General features: G+C 48.8%; 1 protein-coding gene across 1 annotated transcript in view; it reads right to left on the bottom strand.

Moving 5' to 3' along the window:
- KIAA0232 (KIAA0232 ortholog) overlaps positions 1 to 16,732 on the bottom strand; it is an 81,282-nt gene extending 64,550 nt beyond the window's left edge. Inside the window, exon 1 of the mRNA XM_044267831.1 lies at positions 16,665 to 16,732. The gene's annotated coding sequence lies outside the window, so the exon portion shown is untranslated. The remainder of the gene's footprint in view (positions 1 to 16,664) is intronic.
- Positions 16,733 to 23,040: the final 6,308 nt, after the last annotated feature.

The following is a 23,040-nucleotide window of genomic DNA, read 5'->3' as shown; positions in this document are numbered from 1 at the left end:
TTAAGTATATAAATAAGTACATTTATTATCCTTTTAAAAATCTGCATACAGGGCCACCTGGGTGGCTCAGTTGGTTAAGTGGCAGCCTTTGGCTCCCATCCTGTGGGATGGAGCCCCACGTCAGGCTCCCTGCTCAGCCAAGAGCCTGCTTCTCCCTTTCCCTCTGCCTGTTGCTCTGCCTACTGGTGCTCTCTCTCTCTCTGTCAAACAGATAAATAAAAACTTTTAAAATAAGTACATAAATAAAAATATTTATTAAAAAAATAAAAATCACATAAATTATATTGTGCTATACAGTAAATCAATCAGAACTCCATGGGATCGAAAGTTCCCAATCCCTCCCTCTCCCCCAGGCATACCTCAGTCCTCATTCGCAATCCTGGAATACCCACACTAAAGGAGCTGGGCCTACGTCCAATGCCTTCGACACACAGCACTTCCCCACAGCACACACTCCAGGCCCAGGTGCCAGCAGCAAAGCAGGCACCTGAGATGTCAGGGTGCTTACAGCCCCTAAAATGATCCTGGGTTTACTTCCACTGCACAGAGCCACCAAGTTGGGTTTTCGTGGCTCTCAAGACAGAGGTGTAATAGGATGCTCATGGCAGAGCCACCACTAGGACGGAACTCAACTGGCCAGTGGCCCTGCAACACCGGAAGGCCGAGTACAGTGCAGAGGCCACGCTCCAGGGGCTGGTGGAAGGGCAAGCTGACTGGAGAAGCACCTGTCGTTCATTAACATCTGCTGGGGTCACGTACAGCTGCTAAAGAATTTAGAAATGCTACCAATTTTCAGTGTACTCTGAGGCATCCCTGAATCTGGGAAAGATGCTGAGAAGCTCCACTACTCTGGGAGGCCGAGTGGACTGGCATTAATATGAATGTTTATCTCTGAAATTCTCCGTCCATCACTGATAATTCTCAAGACCTAAAACAGAAATACTTTACAGACAATGCCATATCATCGAAAATATATTTAAAATAGCCAGTGGCTGGAACACCCGGGTGGCACAGTCAGTTAGTTATCCACTTTCTGATTTCCACTCAGGTCATGACACTGAGGCCATGAAATCGAAGCCTGCACTCAGCACAGAGTCTGCTAGGGCCTCTCTCTCCCTCTACCCTCCCCACCTCCCCCATGCCCATACTACCTCGCTCTCTAAAAATAAACAAAAATCTTTAAAATACCCAGCAGCCTGCACAGGTCCCAGCCTGCCTGAGGTCTGGGGTTTCTGCTTCGTAAAGCGAAGGAGAGGGTTTGTCTTCTCCTCTGAGAAAGCCTCCTACACAGCTGGCTTTAGCACCTTCCAGGAATAGGGAGGCAGGGGTTGAGAGCTCAGGAGCCTGGGTTTCAGCTGAGTTAGAGAAGATGGTGTTCACATCCAGGAAGTTCAGAGTCAGGTGCAGTTACCTCCAGGATTCATGACTGTTAATCCGGCCTTGGTTTCATGACAGTCACAGAAGTGGATCCCTTAACAATAATGACAGTTTCAAAAAATAAAATAAAATAAAATGCACAGCAATGTAAGACACAAAAGTCAAAGATTTGGGGTTGGTATTTTACACTAATTAAAACCCTTCTCAGGGTGCCTTAGTGGCACAGTCAGTTAAGTGTCCAACTCTTGGTTTCAGCTCAGGTCATGACCTAGAGGTTGTGGAATCAAGCCCTGCATCAGGCTCCACACTCAGTGGGGAGTCTGCTTGGGATTCTCTCCCTTTCCTCCCGCCCCTCCCACTCGTGCTCACACTCTCTCAAATGAACTAAGTAAATCTTAAACAAACAAACAAAAAACCTTTTGAGGGCACCTAGGTGGTTCAGTCCAACAAGCATCCAACTCCTGGGTTTCAGCTCAGGTCATGATCTCAGGGTCATGAGACTGAGCTCCATGCTCAGGGTGAGGAGTCTGCTGGTCTCTCTCCACCACTCCCCCAAATAAATATAAATTTAAAATGTGTTTTTAAGATTATATTCACTCATTTGACAGAGAGTGAGAGCAAGCACAAGCAGGGGGAGCAGCAGAGGGAGAGGGAAAAGCAGGCTCTCTACTGAGCAGAGAGCCCAAAGGGAGGCTCAATCCCAGGATCCTGAGACCATGAAACAAGCTGAAGGTAGACGCTCAACCAACTGAGCCACCCAGGTGCCCCCAAATTTTAAAATCTTAGAAAAGAGAAAAAACACTTCTCCTCAAACAACAGACTCGGCATGACCATCTGTAGAGCTCTATAGATGTCAAAACTCTAAAATTTCACTGATGGTGCCTGGGTGACTCAGTTGGTTAACTGTATGCCTTCTGCTCAGGTCAGAGTTAGCCCCACATCGAGCTCCCTGCTAGCAGGAAGCCTGCTTCTCCCCCTCCCATTCCCCCCTGCTTGGTATTCCCTCTCTCGCTGTCTCACTGTCAAATAAATACATAAAATCTTTTTTAAAATGTTTTTTAAATTTCACTGATATGTTCAAATCATGAACATTACAAAGATAACTATAAAATAAAAAGTAGCAGACATGTACACTCACAAACACAACAGCAATATACATGCACAGCTGAGAAAAGGATATAAACAAGAACGGTTAAGTATCCAAACACTGAACATAAAATCACCTTTCAAATGACTCCTGTTACATATGAAGTTGATTACACTTTTCATATAGATTCTGGTCAAGCTTTCTATCATGAAATATTTAATTCGGGGATTGGTAGTAAGTTTTCCATTCCAGTGAATATGATATCAAACACCTCTGGAAAAAAAGGTAATAATCCCTAGAAATATTTGATAAATAAGGGTAATCTTATCCAGATGCATCTTTAGGTGCTACCTAATGACCAGTAACTAGAACCACAGGAGTGATTTGGCGGAGTTGTGCTACAGATCCCTGTTTCAACCCCTCACTGAAAAGGTCAAAGACCTGTGTAGTTTATGCAGAAGTCACTATCTACAGACCAGTTCTCCACCCTACCCCCTACCCAAGGGTCTGAGAACTTTACTACAAGAGCAACTGAGGGTAGGGTTTAAGAGAGGAGATGGTCACTGTGGTGGTAGATTTTGTCAGATCTTGCTCAGAGCCAGTGAATCAGAATCTCTGTTTTACCAAGTTCCCCAAGTGACAAATGTACTCATTTCCTTTAAGTGAGCTCTAGGCCCAATGCGGGGCTTGAACTCATGACCCTGAGAACAAGAGTCACATGTGTACGGACCCAGCCACCCAGGCACTCCCAAATGTACTTTATTTTTTTTTTTAAGATTTTATTTATTTATTTGACAGAGCGAAATCACAAGTAGATGGAGAGGCAGGCAGAGAGAGAGAGAGGGAAGCAGGCTCCCTGCTGAGCAGAGAGCCCGATGCGGGACTTGATCCCAGGACCCTGAGATCATGACCTGAGCCGAAGGCAGCGGCTCAACCCACTTAGCCACCCAGGCGCCCTGTACTTTATTTTTTTAAAAAATATTTTATTTATTTACTTGACAGAGAAAGAAAAAGACACAGTGAAAGAGGGAACAAAAAGAGGGAGTGGGAGAGGGAGAAGCAGGCTTCCTGTGGAGCAGGGAGCCCAGGGCTGGATCCCAGGAGATCATGACCTGAGTGGAAGGCAGCGGCTTAACGACCGAGATACCAAGACGCCTTTCCCCCCCGCACCCCCGCCATGTACTTTAAAAGTTTGAGAACACAGGCCTTAGACCTCTTTCCCTACCTCAAGGTCAGAAAGATGCTTGTCTGTACTTTATTCTAAAAGTATTCAAGTTTTTCTTCTCATATTGTAGCAAAGAGAATCATTGTTTCCCACCAACCCTTTGAGTCCCATTCATCCCATTCCACAGCAAGTCCCCACCATCATCAGCATGGGATGGACTGGCAGTGCCTCCCTCAGGCTGAGAATATGTCCCTGCATTGCCCCCTCTGACTGGTGCGGCCAGTGGATCACAGTAGACATGACCTATACCATGTCCAAGCAGCTTTAAAAGTGATCATATGGGATTAGGCCTGGCTTCTTCTGCTATGAAAGGAAGAACGTGTCCCAGATGAGACTGCTTCCTCAGCATGGGTCTCAGGACAAGGGGACACCTGGAAGGGCACCATAGCTATAAGTGGCAGCTGCCAATGCGTGATGTGAGCCTCGAAGAACTGTCCGGTGCTTAAGTCATTGAGATTCGGGGTTTCAGTCACCGCAGTGCAACCTTGTAAAATCTAGTAAAACAATCATATTCTTAATCCACCTGTGAGTAACCTGTATCTAGGATTAGTGAAGCAGGCCCCTTAACTGCATGTTTTCCTACGTGGAAACCCAGTTGCGCCCGTGTCCCTGATGGATCAGCCCTCCATCCCCATTGGTAACGGCACTTTTCTCCCAGATGCAAGCTCGGCATAACCACAAGTCTCTCAGGGGCTCTCTTCTTTGCTCAGCGCACCCACCCCCATGCCTACACCGCACTGCTGGAGCTACTGGACTTCTACACGAAGTGTCAAGATTCCTCCTTGGGATTGTCTTCTCTGTGCCTGGCCCTGTTGTTCACTCTTACAATTTTAGGATCTACTACCACATTCTGTGAGAAACCCTGCTGGGGTTTTAACTAGAGATACATTAAATATATAGATCAATTTGAGGAAAACAGACAGCTTTATACTATGGAGTCTTCCCATTTATGAACAAGGACCATTTCTCCATTTATCTAGGTCTCCCCCTAGATCTTTCAAGTAAATGTCCATGTTCAGCACACGCATTTATTCCTAGATGCTAGGCCACAGACTCTCCTAGGTTTTATACAGAATCATCACCTGCAGATGACAATAATTTTCTGTTTATAGCGCAGCAATCCTTGGAGAGGGCAAGGCCATCCTCTGGCTGTGCTGGCCCACTGTCACCTCGGCGAGACAATGAAGAGAAGCGGCCTCAGCAGGGTGTCCTCTGTCCTGTACCCGGCTATACAGGAAATGGGTCCACTCTTCCTCATTAAAACTGATGTTGTCCATAGGTTTTCTGTAGACCTCCTTTACCAGCTAGCAACACTGCCTTCTACTTGCAGTTTGCTAAGATCGTAGCTATAGCGGCCTAGTCACCCATGTCTAGAGTTAGTGAACTAAAGGTACTTCTTTTCTCATAGCATAAATGTGGTTTTCCTCCAGCAACAGCAGAGGCAGATTATGTTTCTGGAATTTACTACCAAAGTGGTTCTACATGCATGCTCACTGCATTCCAACACCCCATGAAGTAGACACGTAATTATTCCCTTTGTACAGATGACAACACAGAAACTTAGAACAGAAACTTCATTTCTCCAAACACCAAGTAAGAGGAAGAGCTGGGATCTGAAAGCAGACTAAGCTAACCCCAGAGTGAAGCTCCTCACCACTGCAGACTGTCTAATTATAACCTACAGCTACCCAAAGGGTCCTTCCGGCCCCAAAGGGAAGGACTTGCACAGCAATGGTCTGCACCTAACTTGGGCTGTCCAAGAGGTACGTTCTGTGCGCAGTCCCACCTGACCAAGGATCTGCCTTCAGGAATCCTTCAAATCATCAAAGCAGGACAAATTCAAACGAGGGGAAAGGAAGGTAGGATTGAATTTTAAATTCACATGAAATAGGTCCCAAAATTTTGAGACTGAGCTGTTGTTCCAGGGACCCTTTTTAAGAGAGAAAGATGGGGCACGTGGGTGGCTCAGTCATTAAGCGTCTGTCTTCAGCTCAGGTCATGACCTCAGGGTCCTGGAATGGAGTCCTGTGTCGGGCTCCCTTGTCAACCGAGAGCCGGCTTCTGCCTCTCCCTCTGCCCGTACTTGTATTCCCTCTCTCGCTGTCTCTCTGTCAAATAAATAAATAGTCTAAAAAAAAAAAAAGAGAGAGAGAGAGAGAGAGAGAGAAAGAAACAAAGAAGTTTCAAAATGTTTTATAAGGAAAAAGAAAGAGAAAGAGAAAGAGAACGTGCCAGTGACTGGGGCGGGGGGTGGGCGGCGCAGAGCAGAGGGAGAGAGAATCGTAAATGCAGAGCCTGACCTGGGGCTTGATCTCATGACCTGAGTCAAACTGTGCTCAGGCATTTAACTGACAGCACCACCAGGCACCACCCCTGTGGGTCCTTCTTAATCAATATCAGCATGCTGAACAGTCTATGACTGTTTTCCAGAGAACCCATTTTCCAAAGACCCCACCTTGTGACACTAAGAAAGGAACTGAGTGCCCCATCGAATTCAAGTGACCCTTAATTGTATATAAATATCAGAAGCTACCACCATTTGGTGACTCCACAAGACACAGTGGGGGTGACAAAGCAGCTTAATTTGGAGGGCAGTGGTGGCATGTACTCTAGTAATTTTAAAGCTAGGAGAATGTCATTTCATCGCAGGCTCAAAAAAATCATCCTCAATGGCCCACGTCATTCATCTGCTCTGTGATGACCCAGAATCCACATTTCCACTCCATGGAAACTCTACGTTCCAGGTTTAGGAACGTGGATATGCTGATCCAAGGATATGCTCATCCGAGTCCAAGGAATGAGAGTCACTTCCAACTAGTAGCTTCTTTCCACTCTCTTCTAAACACTGGTCAAGCTACCTCTGTTCAGCCCCTAACCCAATGACTGATGCCCTTACAAGATGAGGGAAATGGTGATAGAGACCCGAGGAAGAGGCCATGTGCAGCCAGAGGTGGACAGGAATAAGGTGCATACAAGCTGAGGAACACCAGAACCTGAGACAGAGGCACAGACAGGCCTTTCCACAGCACCTCCCCAGGACCCCAGCCTCTTGACACAGGCCTTTTGGACCCCCAGCCTCCAGAACTGCAAGGATCTCTATCCACCGCCCAGACCGTGGCACTCCTTACAGCAGCCCTGGGAAACTTCTGCAGCACTTCCTACCTGACACCCGGCTGAAGGCCATTTCTGCTCCTGCGACCCTGCCTCCTGGAAAGTGTACCGGATGGGACAGGAGGAGAAAGAAACAGGCAGGCGTCAGTGTCAGGAGTGTGCTGACTTTTACTCCAAGACATCACCTAACCTAGGGCTGCTCAAACATCTCTCAAAGAAGCAAATCCCAATACTACACCTGAAACAGCTTATGGGGGCACAGGTGAGGAGCACGAGAAGTGCCGAAAATCCCCTCTCCCCATCCACCCCTGCCTCACGCCTAGAATCCTTTTATTCATCTGTTCATTCAATAAACATCTGAGCACCTGCTCTGTGCCAAGCACGGCTTTCACAGCATGGAAAAACACGGAGCTAAACCAAACCTCTGCATTTTACAGATGCAGCCCCGGGCCTGCAATGGGTGCAGCCCAGGGCCCCCATGGTCCAGCTGGGAAGCTGCTGCTGCTGCTTCCACCCCTCACACCATCCACCCCTCACCTAACCTGCAGCCTTGCTGTCATACGGTTCTGAAGGATCAAGGCAAAACCTTTTTACTTTGCATTAAGTCTATCTTTCTTAATGAAAGCTTTCGTTTTGGCCACGAGCGTTCACCAGCCCCACAGCCCTAGAGACACTTGGAGAAGCTGATGGCCCTAAACTGTGTGTCAGAGGGAGAGCGAGACCAGCTCTGACCCCACTTCAGCCAAGGGTGGACTGCAGGGTGCTACCCAATCCCTCTCGAAGCTCCCCTCTGCCTGCCCTGGCAAGCCTTGGGCACATCTACTGGAGGAGTTGCCATTTCCATGACAGTTTCAACCCCACAGCTAGGGGAAAAATGGTTACAAATACAGTTCCTCAATGTGCACTTCTGTGTTTGGAAATGGGCACACAAAACACGGGGACAGCAAAGATACTGTGTAAGGGGAGGAATGTTTGCCTGACATTCATCAATGCAGCCCCAGCATGGAGAGCAACATCCCTCCAGCGGCGCCGCCTGGGCCCAGCTCCTGGTCTCTGGGAGGTGCTCAGGGCAAGCGCGGCCTGGGCATGAGATCACACTGACGGAAGGAACTGAACGACAAGAGGGATGTTAACAAAGTCCTCCCTGGGGGTAGCTGAGCCCACTCCCGGGGCCTAAGTGAGTGTTGACAGACACTCTGCGCAGTTTGGAAGGAGAAGGAAGGGAAGACATTCTTATAGGTGTCACAGCAGGCAAAGGCTGCAGGTGGGAGGGTGCCTGAGACCGAGGTTCTGAGGCTCACGGGAGTCACCTGCCTGCATGAACTGCGTCAAAGCTCTTACACGTGCACCGACTGTGGTTCTTTGGCAAAGGGCACGTTACAGCACAGCTCTCACTGAACAGGCTGCATCCCCGTCTGGATGAAACTCACTTTAAAACAAAACCAAAAACAAGAGAAGTTAAAGGGAAAGATCCTGATCCTCCCGACTATCTCTGAGAGCTGTTCTATCTAAAGAGCCAGGCCCACCTACCCGTACAGTGGCCAGGCCTAGCTGCTCTGATTCTTTTCCACGAGTTCTAGAGAAATTTTAGTGAGGCTCACTTGCCCACAGACCACAATTGTTATCACCCTCTCTCTTCTCCAGCTCCCCTCCTCCGCCAGCTCTTCAGACTGTTCTTGGACTTCCCTACCAACACTCGCTTCCTCCATTAACACCACCCAGCTGCAAGATGTAAGTCACCAGTATGCAATTTCAAATTTTCCAGTAGCCACAGTAAAAAGGCAACGGGTAAAATTAATTTTAGTAATATATTTTATTTAACACAATAGATTCAAAATATTATCAATCCAAACATAATCAGAGTAAGACATCACTGATATTTTATATTTTTCCCCCACACTGAGTCTTGGAAATCTGGTGTATGTTTGACACAGCACATCTCAAATCAAACTAGCCACAATTCAAGCACTCAAAAGCCCTATGTGGCTCATGGCTAACTAACTGAACAGCACAGTCCTCACTGATGTCCAGTCCTATGAATTTAAATACCATCTATGTAGCAATTACTCCAAACTGTACTCTTTCTCTCAAGAATCCAGGAATTCTAGAGCCATCAAGCTACAAGACAGTTAGGTGTCTAACTGGCTTCTCAACTTATAATAGGTCATAAAAAAAAAAAAAAAAAACCACAAAAACTGAATTCTCACCACCAACAACCTTGCTGAGACCTTCCCAATGTCAGCCAAGGTGACCTCCTGTTTCCACTGCTCAAGGCAAAAGCTTTGGCATCATCCAGACCCCTCATCCTCCTCTCAAATCCCATACCCAACCCACCAGCAAATCCCTAGTCCTCCCTTCCTAACACATCCAGAATCAGGGTCCTTCGCCTGTTCTGCTCTCCCTCTGGACAACGCTCAGCTCCTCAGAGAGCTCCTATCTTTCCCCCTTACTTCCTTCGGGTCTCAGCTCAAGTGGTATCTGAGCAGAGAGCCCTTCCTTTTCTGCCCTATATAACACGACCCTCGTCTCCCACTTTATTTTTCCTCTTAGCAGGAGCTGTTGCTTGACAGTTGTACCCATTTGCTTACTCATATTGTCAGGACAGAACAGGGCTGCGTGTGCACGGGGAGCAGGGGCCCTCAGGAGAACCTGCTGCAGGGCCCAGTGGACCCACAGCCACCCGCTGCTGCACATTCAGAGTCCTCACGGTGCCCACTTTTTAAGTAAATAAAGCCCCAAGTAATCCTACATACCCACTAATGGTGCTCTGTTCAACTGAGCCTGACTGATGGTTCAATTTTATTTTCATTCCTGACTTGCCTGTGATGGGCTTAGGATTCATTTTACTAGATTTCAGAAAATGAAATCCCAGGGATAGGTCTGAAACTTAAACTGTTTCCCTAAAGCTTCAAGTAAAGAACACCTTAAAAACACAAACCAATACAAAATCTAAAACTGCAGTTCAGTACCAACTTCCTACTGCTGTTTTTACAGCTCCTTTAAAGACTTTTTCAGTTTGTAGCATTCTAGATTAGAGGTTTTTCAACAAAATACACACTAAGCTCACATAGTCTTAATTAGTAGTTTTTAAGAACACTTAAGAATGCTGTAGGTGCAGCGGGTACCTGGGTGGCTCAATGGATTAAAGAATGCTGTAGGTGCAGGGCGCCTGGGTGGCTCAGTGGGTTAAGCCACTGCCTTCGGCTCAGGTCATGATCTCAGGGTCCTGGGATCAAGTCCCGCATCGGTCTCTCTGCTCAGCAGGGAGCCTGCTTCCTCCTCTCTCTCTCTGCCTGCCTCTCTGCCTGCTTGTGATCTCTCTCTGTCAAATAAATAAATAAATAAATAAATCTTTTTTTTTTTTTTAAAAAAAAAAAGGCATTTATATAAGGCATTCCCGAAAGTCTCCAAGTTGGTAACCAAATTGTTAGTGGTGGTCACTCAGAGGTAGCAGCATAAGGAGGCATGAGGATGAGGGGTGCTTCTTTTAAATAGTGTTTACTGGGCTAGGGCATAGGGTGGGGGGGTGGGGGGTGTCAGCTGGCTAAGCATCTCACTCTTGATTTCAGCTCAGGTCATGATCTCAGGGTTGTGCGATCAAGCCCTGTGTCGGGCTCCACAATGGCTGTGGAACCTGCTTAAGATTCTCTCTCCCTGGGGCACCCAGGTGGCTCAGCCCGTTAAGTAAGCATCTGCCTTCAGCTCAGGTCATGATCCCAGAGTCTTGGGATCAAGCCCTGCATTGGACTCCCTGCTCAACAGAGTGCCTGTTTCTCCCTCTCCCTGCTGCTCTACTTGTGCTATCTCTCTGTCAAATAAATAGAAGTCTTTATTAAAAAAAAGATTCTCTCTCTTCCCCTCCTCCCCCTTGACACACACAAATCCCCAATTAAAAAAAAAAAGTCTTTATGGGACTGACATAGTTCATCCACTGGGGTAGCCCTATCATCCACAATTCTTTCAGGCAGGTTTGAAGACAGATTTATTAGGAATATATAGATTTCCGGGACACCGGTTAAGCATCCACCTTCGGCTTGGGTCATGATACCGGAATCCCCTGGCAGGCTCCCCGCTAGGTGGACAGTCCACTTCTCTCTCTGACCCTCCCCACTCTCGTGCTTTCTGTCAAATAAATAAATAAAATCTTTAAAAAAAAAAAAAAGTTTCAAAATTGGGGCACCTGGGTGGCTCAGTTGGTTAAGCATCTGCCTTTGGCTCAGGTCATGATCCCAGGGTTCTGGGACTGAGCCCCATATCAGGCTCCCTGCTCAGTGGGGAGTCAGCTTCTCCTTCTCCCTTGCCCCTCCCCCATGCTTGTGCACATGTGCTCTCTCTCTCTTTCTCTCTCCGTCTCAAAAATTAAAAAAAAAAAAAAAAAATCTTTAAAAAAAAGTTTCGAAAAAAAAAAAAATAAAATAAAAAAAAGTTTCGAAATTATAGCTGGTTTTCCTTACCTAGTTTCTCCCTCTCCAGCCAGGGGTAACAGTGATGACCAGACAAAGAGCTATGTGGAAAGCCTAGTGACCCAGAATGCTTTGGACGGAATACCAAAATCAGAATTTTAACAGTCCTTCAAATTCTAAATAGAGAGATTCTATCACTTAATAGTTACAAGACATATAAGATTAAAATGAAAACATTTGCTTTACTGAAAAATAACATAGTGTGAAATTTGGCAATTCCCATTTCCACTTTCTTAAGCCACAAGCAAAAATCTGGTTCATCTACAGATAGGTCTGGTCTGCCTGTCCTCAGAATAATTTAGGACCACTGTCACTAATCTGCTCATGCAAGAGCCCTCTCCAATGAAGTACTCACTTCTCTGCTTGGTATCAAACTAATAAAGAACAGGATTGCAGGTGGAAAACCCAAAGGACTTTTCTTTACACACACTCTTAGAAGGATGCCCTAGGAACAATCTGTGAACATTGTTACGGTAAACCAGCACATACAATCTATCAACTTAGCCAACCACTAGTGTCTTCTACACCTGCTTAAAATACTGGCTAACAGCTGCTGCTTACCAAGCATTTACTATGTGCTGGCCCTGTTCTGCATCATGGGCATGCATGAAGCTCTCACCGAGAACCATTCCAACCCTGCTTCCCCTCTGCTGAAATCAGAGACTGCAGGATGGCTGACTTAATTCCCTCAAGTATTTAATGAGTAAGTACTACATAAAAGACCACACTGCACAGTAGAAGAAATCAGCAGTGGATAAGGTATCCGGTCTTCCCTCAAGAAGTTTATAATCCAGGAAAGGCCTCCACGTAAAGACTACACTAAAATGTCATAAGGAAAAATACCTGAGTAGGGGCATCAGTCAAGCACTGTGTGGGAGAAGAATGGTAACGAGTTAACTCTGACAAGCCAGGAAGAAGTTTCTTTCATGGAAGCAGAAGCATTTAAGCCAAGCTCCCAGTATTAAGGATTCTGATAGGAAGAGAAAGGCACAAAGGATGTTCCAGAGTAAAGGAACTGGACAAAACAAGCACAAAAGTGGCCAGAAGCCTAGGGCTGAAATACGAGGTGGAGGCAGTGAGAGAGGGGCAGTAGAGACAGGGCTGAGAGTTACAGGAGGCTAGGTGGCGTTGGTCTTACAGTGATTTCTTTACCACTAAGACCCAACTGGTGGAGTGTCTCTAAGGAGAAAATCTTTGTAGGAGTAAGCCTACCAACAGAACTAGGCCATATCTCAGGTGTGGCAGAATGGCGGGGGGGGGGGGGGGGGTTGTGCTGAGAACCTCTGCAGCGCACACTGGAGGCGGGGATGATGGGATCTGATCTACCCACTGTGCAATTCTGGCAACAGAACACAGGAAGACCAGGGAGACCAGAGAAAGGGAGGCCATCAGCAGGCCTACAGTAACAATCTACAGGAGTACTGGAAGGGCTCACTAGGGGAACTGCTGAGAAAAACGCTGATGGAAAAGAGACATGGGGGGTAGACCTCGTAAAAACCCAAGTTTCCAGCCTGGGAATGGTAATGAGGGAGACAAATGTGTGGCAAAGGCATCCTATAAGCTTCTATCTGAACAAGGACATGCCACACACAAAGTATAGCCACTTTAAGTGACGCTGCAGAGCAAAAATAGCACAGACAAGACTGCTCTCATTTCACAGAATAAAGATACTGAGGTCCAAGACAGATTTAACTGACTTGCCCAGGCTGACACAGGGGCAAAAGAGGAGCCAAGACACCAACCCGAGTCTTGCAAACCCAGGCCTAATGTTCTTTATTTTATTTAATTAATCAATTATTTATTTATTTTAAAGATTTTATTTATTTACTTGTCAAAGAGAAAGAATGCACAAATAGGAGGAGCAGCAGGCAGAGGGAGAAGCAGGCTCCCCGCTAAGCAAGGAGCCAGGTGTGGGACTCAATCCCTGGATCCCGGCCAGGATCAGGACCTGAGCCAAAGGCAGACACTCAACCGACTGAGCCACCTAGGTGTCCCCTAACGTTCTTTAAATAACCCTCCCAAAAACCAAGTTACTTTTTATATTGTAACAAAGGTCCAAAAAAAAAAAAAAGGCATTTTAAACAAAAAATGCTTAAAAAAGGAGCTTTAGGGAGGCCTGGGTGGCTCAGTGGGTTAAAGCCTCTGCCTTTGGGTCAGGTCATGATCCCAGAGTCCTGGGATCCTGCATCCGCATCGGGCTCTCTGCTCAACAGGGAGCCTGCTTCCTCCTCTCTCTCTCTGCCTGCCTCTCTGCCTGCTTGTGAACTCTGTCAAATAAATAAATAAAATCTTAAAAAAAAAAAAAAAGAGCTTTAATCTGCTGGGAGTGCAATTTTATCTCAAAGGTAAGAAATATTCTGGGGCGCCTGGGTGGCTCAGATGGTTGAGCGTTTGCCTTAGGCTCAGGTCATGGTCTCAGGGTCCCACATCAGCCAGGAATCTGCTTCTGTCTCCCCACTCCTGTGCATACACACTCTCTCTCTCTCAAATAAATAAAAATAAAATCTTAAGAAGTATTTTAAAGCTTGTGCTCTCGTTCCCTCTACCCAAGAAAGGGACTCACCTCCCAGTCAGCAGTGCAGGCTCATGGACCCTGAAGTTCAGACACAGAAGAGAAAGGTGGTTGTTTCTAGTTTCTATAAAAATCCCACCTGGTATTATGTGAGAGATCAAACATAATGGAAAAGAAATATTCTATGTATTAAATACCTTCAATGTAATAAAACTATTTTGAACATTGTGGCTGGTACTCTTATGTTTGTTTTTAAAATACTTAGTAATAATAATATACTACATAAGGAGAATGACGGACTTTGACTTTATTTAGCAAACATTTGAACACTTTTGTGTTAAAGCACCTGAGCAAGGTGCTGGGGGCAAAATAATGGTATGGCCAGCACAGCCAGAGTTTCACATACACAATGTAAAGTGATACAGGCAATGATGAAAGCAAAAGAGAGGGTTATGATTGCAGCAATGAATAATTCACATTCACAAGGTTTCTAAAGGGCTCCAGAGGACATAAAATGGGGTGTGAACTTTTAAAAATGGGAGAGGGCGGGAGTGAGAGCACTGCAATCAGAGAAAAGGACATAAGCAAAGAAGGAAGTAGCGGGGCACACTTAGAGAATGGAGCATAGTTCCATTCGGTGGGACAGTGTAGAAGGTGACAGAGCGGTCAGGTAAAGTTCAGAGATGATTCGGGCCAGAACGAGGGGCCCTGAATGTGATGCTCGTGTATCTGAATCCAGGCTCCAAACAACAGGCAGTCTTAGCTCTCTGAGCCAAAGACTGGCAAGATGTGATCTGTGTTTAGGAGAGAGGACTCTGGCAGCCAGGCAGAGTGTGCACAGGAAGGGGTGGGGAGGAATCTAAAGAGAGCATCAGCCAAGAGAGGAATCTGTGGCTTCACAAACTAGCACTAACTAATCTTGTATTTTAAAAGCAGAGGGCTTTTGACAGAATTATTTCACATCTCCCCTCACCTGATCACCCCAAGCACCCTGTGGGACAGGTATCATCATTCCTTCCATATTACAGACCAGAAAACTGACTCAGAGGCCATTAACTGCTCCAAATCCAATGCTGCTAAAACAGGGAGAAAAGGCAAGCACACTATGCAAAATAAAAAAACAATCCTACTGCTTCCGAAGCAAAGGTAAAGGTATACCATTAGAGAAATGCTAAAAATCCATAATTAAAAAAAAAAAATCCATAATTTTCTGAAATGTTGGCAGCTTGTGCAACAAATAAGCTAATTACCATTAAAATTATTACAGATTTGCTTCTTGTTTTTGCCATGTTAAAGACTCGTACTATTCTTTAAAAAGCAAAAAACCCTCTTAATTCCACTTCCTATGGATTTAAATACTTAAGAGTAGTAATCTCCCCTCCACTGAATGTTCCAGTGGCCAAACGAGCAAACATGAAAACTGATCCATGTGCCCAAACTGAAGAAGTAAACTACTTTTGAAATAATTAAAAATTCATTATTTAGCACATACAGCAATTCAATCTAGTATATACAATAAGGCATGGTTACAAAGAGCTTACCTAAAGGTAGGCAAAGGCACAATTTTGGAAATAGTTTTTGTCACAAAGAAAAGGCATAAAAAGGATTTTGAGACCCATTTAAGAATGGATCCATCCAAAACAACCAATGACAGAATATTTGACCTTCAGGATGCAGACTGGTAGATTTCCCCCGCTTTAAGTGCATAGTCTATGAAACGGTCCAGGAATTCTGGCGTGGGTCTCAGACTGCATAGGAGAAATCTAGCTTGGGGATCTGATTGTTTAGTTTTACCCACAACATCACCTCCTATTAACAAAACTGCCTGCCCGCACCCCTTCACCCATCTTCTACCACCGGGTTGTCTTTTTTTCTTTTCTTTTCTTTTTTTAAACAAGCAAAGGCCCAAAGATGTAAAACCCATTCTTAGAAACTTGGGACAATGAATCCAAGCATCCCACCCAGCTCATTACTAGCAGGAATCACAATTAAATGATCCCTAGGAACCGCACGTCCCCTCCCCGCCTAATCTCCTACACCTTCTTCTAGGTTAAGTCTCTACACCTCGCCCAGAGGCCCCAAACTGAGAAACCAAAACTGGGTTCGGCCACGACCTGGGCGGGGCGGGGGGGGGGGTGGGATGGGCAGGGGTCTCGTCCCGGGGAGCCCGGCGGGCCTGTCACCTGCGCACTGCCCGCGGCACGCTACCCCCTCGGGCGGCAGGCAGACCTTCGCACGCGACGGCCCCGAATCCCGGGCCGGGGGGTGCGGGGAGCTCCGCGAGCCCGCCGCGGCCCCGCAATTCACGCATCCCGCCGGCGACTCAGCGGGCCCGCAGCTCTGGCCCGCGGCCGTAACCTTCGCCGGACCCCGCGCCCCGCCCGCCCCGCGCCACAGGCCCGCGCGCCCGTCACTCAGCGCCCGCCCCGCCCCGCGCGGCCCCTCCCCCGCCGGCGGTCTCCCCGCCCGGGCCCCCAAAGGACAATGCTGGAGGGGAGGGGCGGAGGCACGCGCGGGCCGAGGGCAATGCACCGGGCGCCCACCCGCCGGCCGCTGGATAGACCCGCCGCCAGCCCCGCCGCCCCCGGGTCCTGCGCCCCGCCTCACCTCCCCGCCGCGAGCCGCTCCCCGCGCGGCTGCACCGGCCCATTGTGCGGACTCATCGTCCGGCCCCGGCGCGCCCGGCGCGGAGCTAAGCCGCAGCGGCCGGGACAGGGGCCTCCGGGCCCCGCCGCACGCCCCGGGCCCGGCCGGGGTTCTCGCAGAGCCCCCAGGCCCGCCGGGGCAGTCCGGCCTCTCTCAGGCCGGCCCCGGGCCCCTCCGCGCCGGCGGCCGCCCCAGCGGCCGCCCCGGCCCGCGCCCACCCGCCCCGACCCCGGCCCGCGGTACCTGCCGAGCGGCTGGGCGGCGCGGCGGCCGGCGGGGGCGCCTCCTCTCGCGGCGAGGGCTCCGAGCGGCTGCCGAGCGCCGGCGGCCCTGGCCTGCGCCTTACGTAAAGCGGCGGCGGCTCCGGCGCCACTCGGCGGAGGGCGGGAGGCGGCGCGCCGCGGCCGCTCCGCTCCGTTACCCGGCAACTGGCCTCAGCGCCCCGCCAGCCGGGCGCGCTCCATATCCTTCCGCCCAGCCGCCGGATTACATCAGCGCCCGCCCGCCCCGCCCGGCCCCGCCCCTTCGACCGCCCGGCCCCGCCCCCACGGCCGGCGGGCCCCTTGGGCGGGCCGCGCAGGGGCCCGGGGCCTGGCGGAGCCACTGGGCGGGGCGTGAGTGCTGGGGGCCGCCGGGAGGTGCAGGCTGCGGGTGGGAGCCTACCCCACGTGAGGGCCGTCGGAGGGGAAACGCCCCCTGCGGAGAGGCTCGTGGGGCGGCTTCGGGCGAGAGCCCCTCAGCTCCGCGGCTGCCCCTCCCCAGACCCCAGACACCATCGGGGCCGCGCGACTCGCCCTGCACCGCCACTCCCGCGGCCCCGTACAGCCCCCGCCTTTCCGGGTGCAGGCTCCACCTGTCTGCGCCCCCTCCTACCCGCGTCCTGGGATGGCTGGAGTGGGCGGTTTAAAATAAAGACTTTAATTTTTTTTTTTTTTTTTTAAAGAATCCCAGAAGACAAGCTAAAGAAATGTGACATGGCTCTTTTTATTAAGTAGGCAAAAATAAATTCTGGAACATTCGAAAGTGGGAACCAAAAATGTGCACTAACCTTTTAATCAACGTCTCTCTTCACACCCACCTTCCTTAAATGTGATTCCTAGTCCTGTCCTTAAAAAGCAAATAACTAAGGATGATTGGCACCAGAGGGGATGAAGCCCAGGAGATTAGCTACTTACAAAGAGGAAACCTGTCCAGAGGGGCAGTGCCTTACCTGGGGTCATTGTTCCGTTGATGTATTTATTAGCACCCACCAGGTGCCAGGCGCTGGGCTTTTCTGTTGAGAACTTGAAAGGCAACCAGCTCACAGGCTCCTGAGAACCAGAAGTACAGACTGGGAAGGGGCCAGCTGGGTACGGAGAGGACTGTTGGAGGGACGACCATGGAGAACTATCATTTACATGCTACCTACAAAGTGGTTTTCTGCAAACATTTCTTTTGCTCTTCAGAAGAATCCTGAATATTATCTGCCATATCACAGGTCAGGAAACTGAGGCTCAAAGAAAGTGATTGTTCTAAGCCTTGCTGCTAGCCGGGGGAGGGGAGAGGTTCCTGACTCCCCCAAACTACACTGGGTCTTGGAGGAGGCAGAGTTAGCATCCAGGCTCTGGCTCTGGAGTCTGGGGTCTTCCCTTGGGCAGCTCTTTCTCATCAGCTTCTGGCAATTTTATTTTCTGAGGTTCCTCTGGGTTGAACGTACCTCATCACAAGTCAGTGTGTTCATTCAGTCAACACATTCTCAGTGTCTGTGCTGGGTTTGGCTCCATGACAGGCAGAGGTGGCCCTGCCCTCCTGGAGCTCACTTTAAAACTGGAGGGAGAGGATGAAAAGGTGTGGGAAAGCCACGGTGGTCTGAGCAGAACAGAGGCAAGTAAAGGAGTTTGGAAGTCTAGCTGCCAGGTGCCCCCAAACCTGGGATTTCACAAACAGATGAAATCTCCCATGACCAGAGTGACCAACATGTTACATTGCTAATATTGCTGTCATCTACACTCATTTTGTGAAAGAATTTATGAACAGTGAAAAATAAAAAAATAGTAACAATGTATCTCAGATATTCTCAGAAGGAAACACAGTAGGCAATGTTATAGCTATACACACACACACACACACACATGCACACACGCACACAAACACACATTCAGAGTTTACTGGCCTTATTTTTCTCATGTTGCCACAGACCAGATTCTCTTAACCATGAAGCAGTGAAATCAGAAGGCTTCTTAGAGGCGAAGTATTGAAACTGAGCAGGCAGTAACTAGGATTAGTAGGATTTAGAATGGTAGGGGAAGATTACAGGTTAGAGAATGAAAGTATCTTGGTTTCTGTGTTTCCTTAACAAAATAGCTCCGTGCCCTTCAGATTGTTTGTTTTGATAAAAGTCCTAGAATGTTTGGCTGACTCCAACCTCAGGGCCTTTGCACTTGCTGAATCCTCTCTTCCCATGTCTTTGCATAGCTGGCTCCTTCCTGTTCTGGGTTCAGCTATAAGGTCATACATTCAGAGACACCTTCTTGATCCCCAATTTGGAATGGCCTGCCTTCCCAGTCATGAGGCAATCACCCTCTTTTGGGTTTTTTATTCATCATTTTTGTCAGTATAAGCAATTATCTTGGTTGTATGTTTGTTTGGTCATTAAACTCAGCTTCCCCCCCAACCCCAAGACCTGTATCCCAGGAGAGCTGTCCTCTTGTCTGTGGTGGTCACCAACCCATCCTGAGACCTGTCAGTTTGTGGGTGAATGACTAAATGGCCATGTGGAATGGAGTTTGAGTGTCTACATGGAGAGAAAATGACCCCACTTACTCATGTGAGCAACTGGGAACAGCATCTCAAACACGAACCCTTCACTCTACTGGGCCACCCTTCCTGAGACCTTCTTTAAAGCTCTTGAGTAGTGATCAGAAGAATTCAACCTGGAATAAAGAGGGCTGGAGAGCAGTGATCCTCAGGGAACAAAAGGAGGCCAGAAGACTCTGGCATTAGGGCATAACTGGGGTGGGAATGGAGGAGTTCCGCCTAAGGACTTTCTAAAGAGAAAGCATCTTGGTCTCAGCATATGCTGGGATCCTTCATTTCAGCTCCCCAGCCCAGGACCCCCTCCTGCAGCTCTTTGACCCCTGCAGGAGGATGAGGCCGTGAGAGCGGACATATGGCAACTCCCAGAGCCCTCTGACCTGAATGTTCTGAATGCCAGCAAGGATCCGGGCTGATGCCAGCTAGGGCAGTGGTTTTGTAAGCACATTCACGAGTCCAGGATACTGCACAGCACGCTGGTAGATGACAGCAGCCAGGGCTCCCCCGCTTTCTGACCTTGGACATGTCTGTGATCTCCCTCTCGGGGACTCAGTTTCCCCTTCTGCACAGCAAGGGATTTAGGCAGGAAGATTTCAAAAGCATTCTCCCATTTGGTTTTTTTCCTCTGAACTTTGGAAACAAAATTTCACCGAAGCCAACTTTGATAAAAGTGGGGAGGTTATGTGGAGGGGGGCAGGGCAGGAGGGATACAGGAAGTCTCTGTACTTTCTGTTCAGTTTTGCTGGGAACCTAAAACTGCTCTTAAAAAAAAAAAGTCTGATTTTAAAAATGAAAAGATACATACCAATCTCAGCTGCCACCCAACACTCACATTACCTGTTCCTGTATTGACCTCAGCTGTCTGCCAAGTGCTCAACTCACATTGTCCCAACCCCAACATAGCCAGTTGGCAGGGGGAGGTAATTCCCATTTGCAGTTAGAGACTTGGAGGACTGTGGACAGGTCAGTGGCTCACCCCTAGCCACACGGCTCCTTAAGTGGCAGGTTAGGTGGCTTGCCCCTAGCCACGTTGTGACTTAAGTGGCAGGTTAGGTGGCTCGCCCCCCGCCACGCTGGTACTAAGTGGCAAGCACCAGGATTTGATTGCAGCCCTGCTCTCGCTACTATGCAACACAATTCCATTAAAGTCCTTCCTGAGTCAGCTTTTAGATGAATGAAGCCCAGATAAAAATCCCAGAGAAGCTCCCCCAGTTCCTCCCCACAGGCCCAACACCCTCATTCAGGATTCTGACTGCTCATCTCAGTTCAGATGCTTCCAGTCAAAGCAGTCAAATGAACCCCTTCTTCTTGGCTTTTTCCCTTACTCTCCCCAGGAGCCCTCCTGCGACCTCTCCTCTCAGGGGCCCTGCATTCCCTTCAGGGGTGGTAAATGCCATTCCAGCATCTGAAGAGGTGAGATCAAGGGGCTCCTGCTGACTCAGTCGGAGGAGTATGGAACTCTTGATCTCGGGATCATGATTTCGAGCCCCACATTGGGGCTTAAAAAATAAAATTAACTAAAAGTAAATAAAATAAAATTAACTAAAAGTAAATAAAATAAAAAGTTCGTCAAGCCTTTGACGAAACCTCACAGTATAACTTTGAGGAGCTCACTGACCTTCACAGGGCTTCCATTCCCTAGTGTATGAAATGATGGAGGGATAATGGCCCTGTCCTGCTCATCTGTCAGTTATATTAAGGGCCAAACACAATCAGAGGTACGATGCCTCTGTAGACTCAAAGATGCCATGTAAATGTCCGGTCTCATTATCTTTTCTGAAACTTGTCCCAAGGGCTGATGGCAATATCCTCACCCTTGCCCCTCCACCCCAATTCACAGAAAATTCAACAGGGTTACCAGCGACCATCCAGTCTATAGGCAGGGTGAATGCTGGCTAAGCACACAGGCTGGACCACTGGGTGGAACCCAGGCTCTACCACTTGGCTTGCTGACATAGGGAATCTATTTTGCATCTCAGTTTCCTCATCTGTAAAATGGGCATAATATAGGGCACCTGGGTTGTTCAGTTGGTTAAGCAACTGCCTTAGGCTCAGGTCATGATCCCGGAGTCCAGGGAAAAGGCCTGCGTCAGGCTCCCAGCTCCATGGGGAGTCTGCTTCTCCCTCTGACTTTCTCCTCTCTTATGCTCTCTCTCACTGTCTCTCTTTCAAATAGATAAATAAAATCTCTTAAAAAATGGGCATAATATGACGGTATCTAGCTTAGAGAGCTATAGTGAGGGGATAAGTAAATCTCCATAGGGGGTCAGACAGCTCCGGTCACACAGCAAACATGCAACCCTTTTCCCTTGGCTGCTGCTCTGCTCTTAAACCCTTCGCTGGCTCCCTCTTCCTCTACCCCTTGTCACCCCACTGCTTCACCACTGCCACTCAGCCTGCTCCTGGGTGCTTTCCTCCACTCTGCAGCCTGAGCTCACAAGGAGACAGAAGGACATCTCTATCTCTCTCGCACCCTGACCTTTCTCTGAGCCCCGGACCCGCCCCTGCACTTGTTCACCTTGCTGGGTGAGGCCTTCACCCCAGGGTGTCCATGGCTGACTCCCCATGCAAGCCGTACCCCTCGCCCATTTCCATGTTATGGCATTGCCCTCTCCCTGCTGCTGGGTCAGAGTCCTCATGTACTCTGCCCTAATGAATCTGCTTCAGAAATGAATTCGCAGTCGGGCTGGGTGTGAGTATAACGCCTGTGCAACCTCGAATGAGTTCCTTCCCTTCTCTGAGGTATCTCCAAAACAGGGCCTTGAAAGTCCGAGTGCGAAGCGAGGCCAAAGTCTAGCTACTGGAGCGTAAGGCAAGTCCTTGACCCCACCTCCCTCCCAATCTCCGGGCCTTGACCCTGATGGCCTGTCATTAATAACACCAAGCTCCAGGTTTCCTCCGCACTGGTTTGCTCTTCCACACCCAAGAGGACTCTGTGTCTGGGCGATTGGTATGTAAAGGGCTTGTAGGTGATTTTTAATCAAGATATTAAACTGTGAAAATAGCCTACCAGCAGCTTGCCAGCCTTTTGTGGGAGGGGATGTTCCACCCAGGCTGTCACCCCCTCTTCTCCATCAGAAGAGTCTCCCTAGCTCCATACCAGCAGGAGGGCCCAAGAAATAATGGGAGGGAATGCCGGGCAGAGAAGCAGGTCCCAACGCTGGGAAACCTGGGCTGGACCCAGATCCTCCCCATTTACCCCCACATCGTCGTCTGGACAAGTTACCTCACCTTGTTTCCCCAGGTACAGCAAGGGGAAGATCCCAGCCCGGCAAGGACCATAGGAAACTGGCCTTTTCTTCCCATCCCTGAGAAGCACAGAGCGAATGTGTTCTAGTCACACTTCACAAGCACTCATGGGCCAGCTCTGTGCTGCATGCTGAGGACCAGGGTGATTCCAACACAGAGGCTTTGAGGACCACACTGACTCCTGGAGACGACACAGCCATAAATAGGGATAACTGTCCAAGAGCGCAGAAGGAAGGGAAGCACTCTGGCCTGGCATCTGTTGAGTTTCTACTGGGTCCATTTCCTAGGGCTTCGGTTGAAAGTACCCTACACGAGCTGGCTTATGCACCAGAAATGTGTTGACCTACAGCAATGGAAGCTAGAAGCCTGAAATCAAGGTGTCAGCAGGGTGTGCTCCCTCTGAAGCTTCTAGAAACTTCTCCCTTGCCTTTTGCAACCCCTGCTGTTGGCAGCCATCCCTGGTGCTCCATGGCTCGAAGGGGCTTAAGTCCAGGCTCTGCAAACATACCACAGGGCATCTCTTTCCCATTTCTCTCTTCTTATAAGGACGCTAATCTCATAAGATTAGGGGCCCACC

The sequence above is a fragment of the Neovison vison genome, chromosome 11, assembly GCF_020171115.1.
Source record: "Neovison vison isolate M4711 chromosome 11, ASM_NN_V1, whole genome shotgun sequence".
Lineage (NCBI taxonomy): Eukaryota > Metazoa > Chordata > Mammalia > Carnivora > Mustelidae > Neogale > Neogale vison.
This window is presented reverse-complemented; position numbering and strand designations above follow the sequence as displayed.